This window comes from Apostichopus japonicus, chromosome 12 (assembly GCF_037975245.1).
Source record: "Apostichopus japonicus isolate 1M-3 chromosome 12, ASM3797524v1, whole genome shotgun sequence".
Taxonomy (NCBI): Eukaryota; Metazoa; Echinodermata; class Holothuroidea; order Aspidochirotida; family Stichopodidae; genus Apostichopus; species Apostichopus japonicus.
The window spans coordinates 1,875,181-1,889,917 of record NC_092572.1 but is presented as its reverse complement, the minus strand read 5'-3'; the positions used below and the strand labels follow the sequence as shown (position 1 = coordinate 1,889,917).

Here is a 14,737-nt window from a genome sequence, read left to right as displayed (position 1 = left end):
TTTGGGCATGATCATATTATTTTTGGACATACTTATATTAGTTTCGATATGTTTATATAAATTTGGACATGCTTATATTTTTTTGGACATGCTTATATTTTTTTGGACATGCTTATATTATTTTGGACCTGCTTATATAGTTTTGGACATTTTTGATACATTTGGCATTCCGTACGTGAATGCACAGGAATTTTCGGAAAAGGAAGATATATAAAATATAATTCAACCCTTGCTGGTAACCCTGGGGAGCTCAGTCGCATAGCTTGCATATAATATGTGCCCGAAGCGATTTACATGCGCAGTAATACGTTTCCGGAATAAACTTCAGTGGAATGTATTTCACAGGCTCGGTAGGGTATCATATTGTTAGCCTCATATGATGTAAATATGGGAACGAAGACGAAAGTTACAAACCTAGGGAAGCTGTTTTCTTTGTTCTCTCTGTTTTGTTGCTTAAGGCTTCATTGGTAGATGGTCACACTGATATCAACCTCCAATTTTAATAACGACTTGCCGTTGATTTGAGACCGACGTTTGATGAAATACTCACACTTAGGACACTGACTGTCTCACATAGAATTCGGAACACGGCAGTAAGCAATGAACCAGTGGACAGAACGACAGCAAGGGATGCGAGGGAGAGGAAGGTATTTATTTACAGTCCTCGAAATAAACGACATATCCCACACTAGTGAAGTTAGCGTCAAATGGTTAAAGTTTACACATTTATTTGTCAAACCGGTCAAACGAGTATTATAATTAAACGTTTATGAGAATACTATAGAAGGAGAAGCTGAATAGTAGCTCATGTGAGCGGATATGCAGTAACCCTACATTACATAAAATAAATACACAGAGAACATGAGTGTATTTGTCTGTAATTGGTGTGTATTTAATAAATTAGTTTTAAGGTGCTTTGTCAAAGGAACATACCGATATACGACAATGTAAGAAACTAGCAATATAATTACATTGTTCTGTCTTGGTATCGCGAAAATTGTACTACGGTTGGTAAGACCATAAGAGGTTATACAAAATATGTAATCAGGAATGAGTTAAATAAAGCGTGTTACACGTCCTTTCTAAAAAGCCTTAATTAAAAGAATGTACATACACATTAAGTTACATCTTGACAGCGGCTAAAATAAAAACAAATGAAGGAACAGTTGCAATAATGGCATTGCCAGCTAAAGGAATAGAGGGAAGATGATCACTGGGATGGAAAAGAGCGTAATGAAAGATAATAAAAAGATTAGATCCGAGAAAGACGTTTTAAATGAAAATACAGTTAGATTCCTAGGGAGATATCTATTAAATCAATGAAACATTTAACTTCGAACACTATTGTACAGAAGTTGAACAACGTCATTGTTGATTGGGAACCAATCGAATGGTCTTTGGAAACCAAGAAAAGTAACAGCAAAATGTGTTTTTGGTCGAATGAATCTGGGATTAGATCTTGCTCTTAGCGAGTAAAACATAAATGGGGAGGAATGAACTAAATTTTTATGGACTTCATATCAAAGCCATAGTAGAGGGGCTGGGGTCCAGAGGCAAAGCCACCAGAATTTGTTGGATTTTTCGATTTTGGGGAACCCTTTGAAGCCACTTACATCTCTTGATAATGCTGAATGCTGTAATGAAGGCCTAGTTCACTGAGGCCAGATATACATTTTATATATTTTTCTAACCACATTTACTGGAATATCTCTCTGGAACAGGTTTTCCTACATCGAACATATCTGTCATCTACGTTCTCCACGTGACCATAGATTGTAGCATATTTCATGACACTCAACGCTGAAGAACAAACTATAATGTATTAACAGAGCTTATGGTATAGTTTCGTTATCTCGGGTAAATGTGTGTTATCCACTTGAACTGATTACAATTGGACTTTCATTATTTGAAGAGCGTTTTAACTTGCGTATGATATATCATAAATGTAACACCTGTTTTACTTTCAGTATTATACTACTGTTAAGAGCATGCTATCTTTTGTGTGCTTCTATTTACATATTTAGCAGAATTCTTACTGGCGAAATGATAAGCTACAAAATATCTTCAAATAAACAAGGATCGAGTGTCCCTTATCCAAGGCAAAGTATTAGTGGTGGAAGCATGGCTTGTGAATATAAGAATAAGTTTCTCAATAATTGCACTAACATAGAACACATACATAAAATGTATTGATCCATCTTTACAAACCTCTCATATTATTTGTCACTTGAAAGATGACTAAGAGCACATAATTTGGCTTATACGTTGTCATGAAGGCGTTGATTTTTGTTTAGAAACGTCAGCTTCTAAGAAGTGTTGTTTGCATGAAACTAAGAAAAGTATACTTCCTTGAGTTGTTATATAGCAGTATTTAAGCAATGATCATACAGCGCGTCTGAATGAAGAACGCATTCATTCAAGTTTGAATGTAAAGAAAACACACTTAACTTACTTTTGCAACTAGATGAATATAACTTTATAGTTCTGAACTAAACATATTGCACCACACAATCAATTATTACCCTCTAACTTCGTTAAGATTTTAAGATCTGGTAGGCGGTCGACGGCGTAAATCTATTGTAAAAAATTGTAGTGTACATACGATCCAAATGAATTTGATGTTTTCACCATTACCTCCATGTTAAAAATATGAAGTTAATATTTCTCAGTGATGACGATTTCGGTCCGTATTTGCTGATGTTATCAGGTAGTGACGTTAAATGCAGCACCGTGGTTGGGCTAACGTTTTCATAATTTTAGAATTGTGGACGTAACGGATCAAACGACAATAACAGTTATCTCCCATCTGTAATGTTTTAATACTATCCATTTTATACATGGTACTTTCTTGGTGTAAAATCTTGATAATTCCTAAACCGATTCGAATATTAATGTGTTTTAGCCAAGTATAATGATTTCCATGATTTTAATAATTGTGTCGGAAAGGTGTCAATAAAAACAGTCAAACCAATGAATTTATATGGAACCGAATAGTCTTATCAAAAGTCTACCAAAACTGAAGTAAGGAATATGTATGTATTATGCTACGAATAATTTACCTAAAAGTCAAACTTTACTTCATAGATATTTTGTGATGTTATTTATAATCGTTGGTTAACACAGCTCGCCCACAAAGTAAACATATTTTATTATCTATATCACAGACATATTTGCCATGTATGGAGACAAGTCTACACTACACAAGGTTTTATAATCTACAATCCAAAGTTCAAGTATTGATAAGCCGCACAAGGAAACACAATTGACCGAAAACTGCACGTACGATAGTTTGCTTGCAAGACGACATAACATATTTGTTAATCGTCGGTTTTAGACAGATCGCAACGTTGTTGGTAAGTCATCCTAACCTTAATCATTTAAACTATCTGCTATTGTGGCGTAATCGAAATTCATTAGCTACTCAGTATGTTTTAAATGTAATGTTAGAGTGAATCGTGGGAAAAATACATGTTCAGTAGTAAATTCAGTGGGTATTGTACACACTGATTCGTAATTGTCAACGATAAATTGCCACATTGATCGTTGCTGAAAGTAAAGTCAACATTAGACATACCTACAGCGGTAATGTTTTCTTGTTATTGGTATATTCTGTAATTTAGTTACATTTTTGCGTTATTGCGTATAAGTGTTACACATATCTTTTATTAATTTGCAAACACAGTGCAATGTTCTGCGCAAAGTGAGGTAGTAGTTCTCTAACCATGCGTCATAAACCGTATTTTATAGATAATAATAGATCGGCTTAGGTTTTATGTCTTATCTGCTTTCAATTGGCGTGTCAATGATTAATTACTACTTGAAATACTCTGTTCATTTGAACTTTGATATTTCATAAAATGCTTGTTTCACTTTCGGTTTGCAATTTATTCATACGTGTAAGCAGTCAGACAATCATTAACGTATATGACTGCCACGTCAAATAATGACGTAAGCAAATTAAAATTATAGAAGAACTGGATCAGGCGTAACCAATTTAATCATTTATTTATGAAAATAAACTCTCCTAGTGAATCTAAGTCAGTAGATTTTTGTTGATACCTCAGCATAACAAGAGTATTGTATTGTATAGGTAGCTAGGTTATCTCTTATTGTATGTAAATACCTTAAACTAGATACTTTGAAACTACTTGAGAGATTGCTCTGTACTGAATTTATGACGTATGTCGTTTTGTACAGGGAACCGCCGATAACTAACCACAACATTGAATGAAGATATACTCTCATGTCTCTGTTTTATTTCAAAGAGGGATCTTCTTTCGATTATACACATTTTGATATAATTTAGTACTACCTAGAAATAAATCTTAGTGTGTACACACTTTCACAGAGGTAGGTTTCGTTGTTGCACTTATGACCTCCATACAATGTTACAATTCAAAGATACCGATAAGAAACCGAAAACTACCATGATTTACAGTAGTACAGATACCTTCCATCGATTATCTGATAGATACACGCTAAGAACTGGTGGGCAAATTTAGTTGGGTAATATTTTTTTTGGCAAAAATTGCCCAACTTCTGAGAGGCACTTACTCTGTTTGCAAGCAAAATGTTGCTTCATGCACTTAGCAAAGGGTTTGTGCCAAATAGTTGAGCACAAAGAGTGTTGCATCCAACAAATTCGTTTGGCCTTCATTGTTCTGCACTGCAATCGCACCATACCGTACCTGTGCGCAGTCAACTCAAGCTCCGAAAACAAACGGTGATTTGTCGTAATGCTTGCTCTATGGCCGTAATTCATCATGTCAGAGCCTGAAGTCAAATCAATTCTCACCAGATGGGGAATGGATGAGCTAATAGAGACTTTTGAAGGTAGTTATTTGTAATTTCCTTCGCCAAAACCGTAAAACCATGCCTGTGCGACATACACGATTTTAACTTTCGTCCGTTGGTCTAACACGAGGCTAGGTCGCCGTTACTATTGGTTGTAGGCATATACGTTAGCCTAGAATTAGTAACAGTAAGTAACAGTAATGTTTTAAAATTTAGCTTGGCAAGTAGGTATTATTAGTGTTAAGATGTAATGTGAAGTATTATGAAAATGATAATGAGCTAGGCTAGTAGTAGTACACAGAAACTGTGGTCACACTCCACCGAAAGTATGCACCAAGGGCCTAGTCTTGGCCAGACATTTCGTACTCATTCTTTGTGATAGTGATGATCTGGTGAGCCTAACACCATGATTAGCCTAGGCCTAGTTACAGAGTTTTTACCAGTTGAAATGTTGCTTAGGCCTAGGTTGCAATTGAGACCTGTAATAGGCTAGCTATGCTGGATTGCTGGAGGTACAACATAGAACCAGGCCTTGTCCCAGCCTACCACTATATTACCACGCAGTTATGGTTTAGTTACTTTCCTCTAGTCTTATTGGGAAGTTGCTGCCACTGGGGGAGGGGGTGTCCCATGCATGACCACTTTGCAAAGCTCGAGCCTGTATAACACTTGGCCTAGGCCGACATTGTGTGAATGAAAAGGACAATTACCCGTTCTTCGAGTTCTTTAAGGAAAATCTGTCACATTATAAGAATAAATCCTTTACTTATTTGAAAATCGTGCAGTACTATGAGTTGCTATTTCAATTTCCAATCTGTTTTCATCCTGTATGGCCTAGTCTGTTCCTCGATTTTATGTAAACATTTCTTTATAAAAGTATCTTAGCAGCACAAATATAGTGTTCAGATTACACTGATAAAATCAGTCAAATCCAAACCCGCTACGTACAGCAGTTTCGTTGTTGTACATCAAGCCTCAAAAGCGCAGCACAATAGGTTACTGTAGTGTAATCAAATAGAACTTGCATGTTTAACTGAGACTGCTCTGTTTCATTGTTATGATTCTGCTGTGTGGCAAATAGTAACGCGTACAATACTACAATAGCTGTAGGTTGGATATGCGCAAATATGTTGGCGATTGTAGGCCTATGTAGGTTAACTATATGAACCGATATATTATGAAAGTTTGTTATTGTAGTTTGCATGACTATCATGATAATAAGGTTGGTTTTTGGAAAATTATAAGAAACTATTAAAGGTACAATTTTAAATTTTCTATCAGGAATAGGCCTATTTGTTAGAGATTTGCCTGCACCAAATAGAAATAAAGCGCCGTGCGGGATTTTTTAATAAGTGCCAGGCGGAAATTCTTGGGGCTGGGTGGAGGCGCCCGACAGGGGCACATCTCTGGAAGGAAAATGGACATCTGACAAGATTGCTTGTTTTGGTTTTTTATATTAAAGGAGCAGGCTTGTGTTTTGTTAGTATTTACAGGAATGGTGGTCTATGTTTTCTTTGATTTGCATTCAGTTGGTCTTTTAAAGCCACCTAGGTTACCAATTTCAAACATTGGTCAGTAGTTTTCTCAAATTGTTTTGATCACATTATTCATATAAATATGAATAGGTGTTAAAGTAATAATGTTTTCTTTTTTGTTTGTTGTTTCTTTCAGACAATGAGATCGACCTTGAATCATTCAAACTTCTTGATGAAACTTCACTGAAAGAGCTGATTCCAAAAGTTGGGCTCCGTGTCAAGTTTGCCTACAGATTGAAAATCTATGTTAGTATTATGACCATTGTTTCTGCATAAAATTACTTAACTACTTATAGTTACTATCATGTTATTAGTATGCTTCAAGTGTCTGGCTACATTACAAGTGACAAGTTAGAAGCTCTTCTTGGTCATTACAGGAGACACAAACATTGAGCAATTCCCTTAATCAACTGTCTTTGACTTCTGTTTCAGCATATATTTTTCACCCCTAAAAATTTGGACATCCCATCCCTGCAGTAAAATGGAAATGGCAACCCATGATTTAGGAGTGAAATTTTTGTTTCTTGTAGCAAGATTAGAGATACTAAATTAAGAAGCTTTCAGTACAAGTTTATCCATCGTATCATTGCTACAGATAGTTTTCTTAGTAAAATTAACATTATTGACGACCCAAGTTGCAGTTTTTGTGGTGAGTCTACTGAAACTTTAGACCACCTTTACTGGTGCTGTAGCGAAGTTGGAGATATTTGGAACAAAATATATCTTGAAATCTTTAATTCAAAAGTTGAAGTTGAGTACGAACACGTGTGTTTTGGTTATGATTACGAGAACAAAATGAAATGGTATAGCCTGACAATGTTTTATGCCAAATATTATATTTACCTTTGCAGAATTAACAAAAGCGTTCCAAGTTATGATATTTTCAAGCATAAGCTTTCATTTTTCTTGAGTGCTGAAATGTATATACTTATCAATAACAAAAAGCATAAAGAAATTAAACTGCTAAGAGATTCTTTGCATTATTGATAAAGGAAATGCCCTTTTGGTGTCATGAAGCGAACTTTTTCTTTTTTTTCAACTTGATATGTTGTGCAGAAGAGATGGATGCAAATAAAAATTTCGAAAAAAAAACACCATGATTTAGGGCAGTGCACTAACGATGGGTTTATGCAACTATTTTTAAAACCCTGCAAATTTGTATACCAGTCTATATGTACATTTTTATTTTCTGCGTTTCGACAGTGACAGAAGAGGAACTTGGATTGTTTTGCTCTGCCATATGTATTTCAGAGTCGGCACAAGAGAAAGAAGGGCAGAGGATCTATTTCATTTTCTGCTGGTGCAAAGGCATTCATAGACATCCGATCTGTAAGTATTGAATATTCATTCAGTTAATAGATGATGATGGTGGCTGGATATTAATACATATCTGTTGGCACCCATGTGACCATATGGACCTACACTTGTGATATGCCACGAAATGCTGTTAAACCAAGATTTATCTTCAGACTGGTCCAGCATATCCCATACCCACAATATTTATAGCATTATTTGTTATTACACAGTTATTAGATATTGATATGTCAAGGTCAGCATCACAAGCTTTTTCATATCTTTGATGGTATCATTGGTCAACAGGGGATATCATGAATTTTGGTGTCACAAAATGTTTGGTATTGTCAATGTTTTTTCATTACAGTGATGTCTACTCAGTTGCAAATATCAGTAAGCCATTTGTCTGATATGCATTTATGCTAATAACAAAACTTTAATAGATATTGTGAAATAAATTATTGGCCTACACTTTTTCCATCCTTATATCTGCCATACGTCTGTTTGTCCATCTGTCTGTTGATCAGCTGTGTCTCTCTTTCAGTCAGCATTTATGTGAATGATTTATACATCCTTTATAATTACAGAACGTGACAAATGTCAAGTCCTTTTGTGGAGATATAGATGAAACGGTACATCCACAGCCATTTACTGTAGTTCTTTGGGACTTAAAGCAGAAGTCTCGTCAATGTTTTGTGCTGATTGAGAGAAAGCCTCTTCCTGCAACGTCACTGCTGAAAGCCATTGACACATGCTTCAAGATGCACTTTGTGTTCGATATTGAGTATCAACCTGACTGTGAGACATCATGGCAATCTCTGCAAAGCATTATTTATGAGTTGATCACAGCTATCATAAAGGAAATAAGCTCTGTGAAGGCTTTCCGTGCCTATTACAACTCAATGTAAAGTATTATACCACCAGCTGCTATTACGTGTAACTGCCTGCATTGATAACCCTGTTCTAATGTGTAGGTTGAAGCTTTTCTGTTGTAAGTTCTATAATGGACTTTGTTTGCTGTAATGATTAAGTTGCTTTTCATGAATATTATGTGTTAGTTGATCACTTTCATCCAACATGACTTGACTAGTCTGATGGTTTAAGATTGAATTGTTTACCTGAAAAGTATTATTAATATAGCAGTTGATTATGATTGAATAGCTTGATTGTGATGTTATGTGTCATTTTTAATGACTGATTGGTTTGGTTACCATTGCCTTGTTGGTACTGATTTATTATGTAAGTTACATGACTGACTAGTTTGACATCACAACAAATATGACAGTTAATTAGAATTGATTAGCTTGATCAACAGTCAGCATAAAGATATTTCATGGGTTATTCATTGTAAGTTAGATCAACAAAACATGTAATTACCATACAATGATTTATTTGTTCAACTACATGAGTGATTCAAGTCTTTGACCATCAGTATATGGTGGGTTTTGTTGGTCAACATTAATGTTTAATTGATTGGTTTCTTGATTAGTATTGAAGTCCTCAGATAGAGTGGTAGTTATAAACTTGTTATTTTGATGAATTCTATATTTAGGCATATATACTTTATATGAGGTAGAAAGTATATCATAAGTCATATGACATCAGCAGAGGCTATAAAAACTTAGGTACTCTGCCTGTACATGCAGGGATTGCAAAGTCAAGAAGCATTTGGATATATATATAGCTCAATTTCAAAAGCCCTCCATGTGTTGTGTTCCAGGCCCTGAGATTTTCCTGACCTGGCATACAATGAAAACTTAATTGGAACGATTAAGATATGTTTGTTAAAACTGTGACTTAACATCTACCACCCCTGAAAAACAAACAGTTATAAAAATAATAACAACAACAACGATATATTAGCTTTTTCAATTGAATAGAGTAGTGAAAGGTAGTAACCTCACTATGAACGGGTATTTCATATATATATATATAAATATATATATATATATATATATATGTATATATATGTATATATATATATATATATATATATATATATATGTATATATATATATATATATATATATATATATATATATATATATATATATATATATATATATATATATATATACTATATGTATCCTATGTTATGTCCTTGCTCTACCTCTATGAATTGGCACTTTTGCAGCAGGAAGTGAACAAGTGAATCTTTGTTGTACTATATACTACTATTTTACCAATCACGATAGGAAGATACAGCCCATTCTTCATGTATATGTTTGGTATATTAATAACGGCAACTAAGCATTGAATGTATTTCCAATTTTGAGGTATTAAAAGGGACCTACATTTTTCATTGCAGGCAAATAAAAAAATTGTATATGGTACTGGATTCGGATAGTTTTATTAATAAAATACTATAGATGCAGTTAAGTAAAAGTGAAACCGCCGCGGTGACCAATGATTTTTCCATGCTACTCGATATTATAAACGATTGTTTGGTAAAGGATATTAAAGATGTTCCTGTTTTGCAGTCACGAACATGTTATAACAAAATGGTTACCCTAATCTGACAAAAAGGCTAAATTTTGAAGGTAGTCAAACAGTTTCTCCCGGAATTACAAATTCAATATCAGGAAGTAAGTAAATAAAGCATATCCAGGTTTTGGAAGTTCAAAACTCAGTTCAAAGTTTAAAGTTCAAAGTTCTAAAAAACATGCACAGAAAATGAAAATGTATTATCCCCTTTCATCCATCTCATTGTGTTCACCGTGCTCATTAACCTGTCTGTTTTTGTTTTTTTTTGGGGGGGGGGGGGAAGGTTTTTGTCCCTTCTGTTACTGTACTGTTACTTGTCATTTAGCCTCTGAAGAAGATCCTGATAGGATCGAAACGTCAGGCCAACTTACTTTTATACCTAATTTAACAAAAATAAGTCTGCTTTCAATCTACAGCTACTACTATAGTGGAAAGCATTCACATTTTTGTCAAGAGATATGGGGTGTATAGCGATTTCAAGACCAAGTATATTTTCTGAGAGCGGCTTTCAATGCAACAAACGTGGCATCCTGTATAATTACTAGTGCATACCGTATCGACTGGAGATGAGAAGGATCTGTTAAGCTAATTCAAGGTAGCTGTGACATAAACAATACATGTAAAAATAGGGTTAATTCGAAGATTCCATTGAGTATCTCAGAGCCCTTGAACCAAAGCCCCGGCAAGCTGCAATATGTTTAAATGTTTCTTGTTGTCTCTTAGTCTGTTTAAACACAGTAACAAAGTCAGGCCAGAGAAATTAAGTCTCTATGGGAGGTATTTCAAAGCCACTGGGGTCCGAGTGGCGAAGCGTTAGCTTTTGGTGATTTTCGTATTGACGTGAATGCAAAAAACATATTATGAAAATGAAGATATATAAAATATCATTCAACCTTTTCTCGGAACCATGGGGTGCTCAGCCGCATAGCTTGCATATAATATGTGTCCGTACATGCACAGAAATACGTTTCCGGAAGAAATTCAACTTCAGCGGAATGTATTTCACAGGCTCGGTAGGGTATAATATTGTTAGCCTCATATTATATAAATATGGGAATGAAGACGAAAGTTACACAACTAGAGAACGATTTTGTCTTGGTTATCTTTGTATAGTTACTCAAGGCTTACGTTCATGGGTAAATGATCACACTGATATCAATTTCCAATTGTAATAACGACTAGCCGTTGATTTGAGACCGACGTTAGATGTATTACTAACAACTAGGAAGCTGATTGTCTCATATAGACTTCGGAACACGACAATAAGCAATGAATCAGTTAACAGAACGACAGCAAGGGATGCGAGGGGAGGAAGGGACAACTATTATCTGTATCATAAGGTATTTATTCACTGTCCTCGAAATTAAAGACATATCCCATACTAGTACAGCTTCACCGGTCCACATTGCATTAGTACAGTCGACTTTTAAGACAACCCATTTGTTTCTCGTTTCACTTAGTGAAGTTGGCATCAAATGCATGCAGTTCAAACTGGTCATACAGGTATTATATTTAAACGTACATGATAATACCATAGAAGTAGAAGCTCAATAGGAGCTCATGTGAGCAGATATGCAGTAACCCTCCATTACAAACAATGGATAAACGACAAAATGACAATAACGAGAAGAAAACAGAGAAGAAGAGTACATTTGTCTGTAATTGTTGTGTATTTTATTAATTTAGTTTTAAGGTGCTTTTTCAAAAGGACATACTAATTAACATGTCAGAGACTACATTGTTCTGTATTGGTATCGCATAAGTCGTAATGGGGTAGGTAAGCCGATAAGACGTTAGACAAATATGTAATCGGGAATGAGTTAAATAAAGCGTGTTACACGTTCTTTTTAAAATGCCTCAGCTCAAAGAATGTACATGCATAATAAGTTACATCTAACCACATTGTACCGGAATATTTCTCTGGAACAGGTTTTCCCTTCATCAAATAAATCTGTCATCTACGTTCCCATCGTTACTATAGATTGCAATATAACTCTTAACACTCATTGCTGAAAGACAAACTATTAAGTATTAAAAGAGCTTATGGTATAGTTCCATTGTCTCGGTTAAATGCGTGTTATTCACTTGAACTGATTATACATGCACTTTTATTATTTGAAGAGCGTTTTAACCTGCGTATAATATATTATAAAATGTAAAATCTATTTAATTTTCAGTATTATACTACTATTAAGAGCTTGATACCTTTTTTTTGTTTGATCCATATTTACAAAACTCTCATATTATTTGTAGCTTGATAGATAGCCTAGAGCTCATAATTTGGCTTATACGTTGTCATCAAGGCGTTGATTTTTATTTAGAAACGTCTGCTTCTAAGAGGTGTTGTTTGTATGAAATGATCATCAAAAGCGTCTGGAACGAGGTACGCAGTCATTAAAGTTTAAATGTATAAGAAAATAAACTCATCTTACTTTTTGCAACTGGAAAATATAACTTTATAGTTCTTTACAAAACACATTGCACCCAACAAACAATTATAACCTCCTAACTTCGTTAACATTTGAAGATCTGGTAGGCGGTCCACGGCGTAAATCTATTGCAAAAGATTATAGTGTACATACAATCTAAATGATATTGATGTTTTCACGCGATTAGTTGTTACCTCCATGTAAATAAATATGAAGTTGATATTTCTCAGTGATGACGATTTTGATACTGTATTTGCTAATATCATCAGGTAGTGACGTTAAATGCAGTACCGAGGTTGGGCTAACGTTTCCATTATGTTAGAACTGTGGACTAAACGGATCAAACGCCAATAACAGTTATCTCAGTTCGTTAATATTTTTAATACTATCCATTTTGTACATGGTACGTTTTTGGTGTTAAATCTTGATAATTTCTAACCCGATTCGAATATTAATGAGTTTTATGTTAAGTATAATGGGTTCCATGGTTTTAATAATTGTGTTAACCGGAAAGGTGTCAATATAAACAGTCAAACCAATGAACTTCTATGGAACCGAATAGTCTTATCAAAAGTCTACCAAAACTAACGTAAGGATTATGTATGTATTATGCTACGAATAATTAACCTACAAGTCAAAGCTTACTTCATAGATATCTCGTGATGTTACTTATAATCGGTAACACAGCTCGCCCACAAGGTAAACATATTTTATGATCAATATCACAGCCATGTTTGCCATATATGCAGAAAAGTCTACACAATACCAGGTTTTATAATCTACAATCCAAAGTTCAAGTATTGATAAGCCGTGCAAGGAAATAATATTTACCGAAAACTGCACGTACGTTAGTTTGCGTGCAAGACGACATAACATCTTTGTTCATCGTCGGTTTCAGACAGATCGCAGCATTTTTGGTAAGTCATCCTAACCTTATTCAATTAAAATATCTGCTGTTGTGGCGTAATCGAAATTCATTAGCATTCTGTTTGTTTTAAATGTAATGTTAGAGTGAATCGTGGAAAATATGTATGTTCAGTGGTAAATGCAATGGGTTTTGTACACACTAATTCGTAATTTTAAAGATAATTTGTCACATTGATTGTTGTCGAAAGTAAAAACACCTACAGCGGTAATGTTTTCTTGTTTTTGATCAATTCTGTAATTAAGTAACATTTTTTGTGCCTTATAGAATTTTAAGTGTTACCCATAATCTTCTATTAATTTGCAAACAGTTCAATATTATGCGCATAGTGAGGTAGTAGTTCTAATCATCGTGCGTCATAAAACCGTGTTTTACTTTAAACTAGCCTCGCTGTAGGTTTAATGTCTTATCTGCTTCAATTGGCGTATCAATGATTAATTGCTACTTCAAGTACTATTTTCAATTGACCTTTGATATTTCATAAAATGCTTGATTCACTTTCAGTTTGCCATTTATTCATACGTGTTAGCAGTCAGACAATCATTAACGTATGACTGCCACGTCAAATAATGACGTAAGCAAATTACAATTTTAAAACGAGTGGATCAGGGGTAAACTATTGACAAAATTTCATCATTCATTTAAAAATCTAACAAATAAACTCTCCTAGTGAATCTAAGAAAACAAAATCAGTAAATCTATTTTTTGAGACCACAGCATGAAATGAGTATTGCATTGTATAGGTAGCTAGGTTTTTTTTTTCGTATTGTATTTAAAGACTTTAAACTAGATACTTTGATGCAACTTAAGAGATTGCTCTGTACTAAATTTACGACTCTTGTCGTGTTTTTTTTTGCAAGATATTGCTGATAACTAACCTCAACATTGAGTGAAGATAAACTCTCATTTCTCTGTTGCATTCCAAAGAGGGATCTTCTTTCGATTATACACATTTTGAAATAATTGAATAGTACTTAGTAAGAAATCTTAATGTGTACACTTTTACAGATGCAGGTTGCGTTGTTGCACCTGTGACCTTCATATAATGATAGTATTGACGGATACAGTTGAGAAACCGAAAACTACAATGATTACCGGAGTATAGATAGATACTTACCATATATTGTCTAATAGATATAAATATTAACCAAACAAGTTTCAGTAAAAAAAAGAGCGTTTACAAAATTCCTTAAAGTGTGGGTATGGTTGTGTAAACAGTGATCAAAATACTGAAATATCAACCTCGGGTTGTTTGTCTGTTCTGCTGGTTACTCTGA

At 34.4% G+C, this 14,737-nt stretch overlaps 1 protein-coding gene across 3 annotated transcripts in view; it reads left to right on the top strand.

The window, feature by feature from the left end:
* Positions 1-222: 222 nt before the first annotated feature.
* Positions 223-14,737, top strand: part of LOC139977691 (uncharacterized) — a 53,886-nt gene continuing 39,371 nt past the window's right edge. The window contains exons 1-2 of one of the 3 annotated variants that reach the window (XM_071987200.1): positions 223-647; positions 1,722-3,353. The gene's annotated coding sequence lies outside the window, so the exon portion shown is untranslated. Of the gene's footprint in view, positions 648-1,721; positions 3,354-11,759; positions 13,453-14,737 lie in introns of those variants that run through there. The other 2 variants (XM_071987202.1, XM_071987201.1) reach the window with 2 other exon arrangements.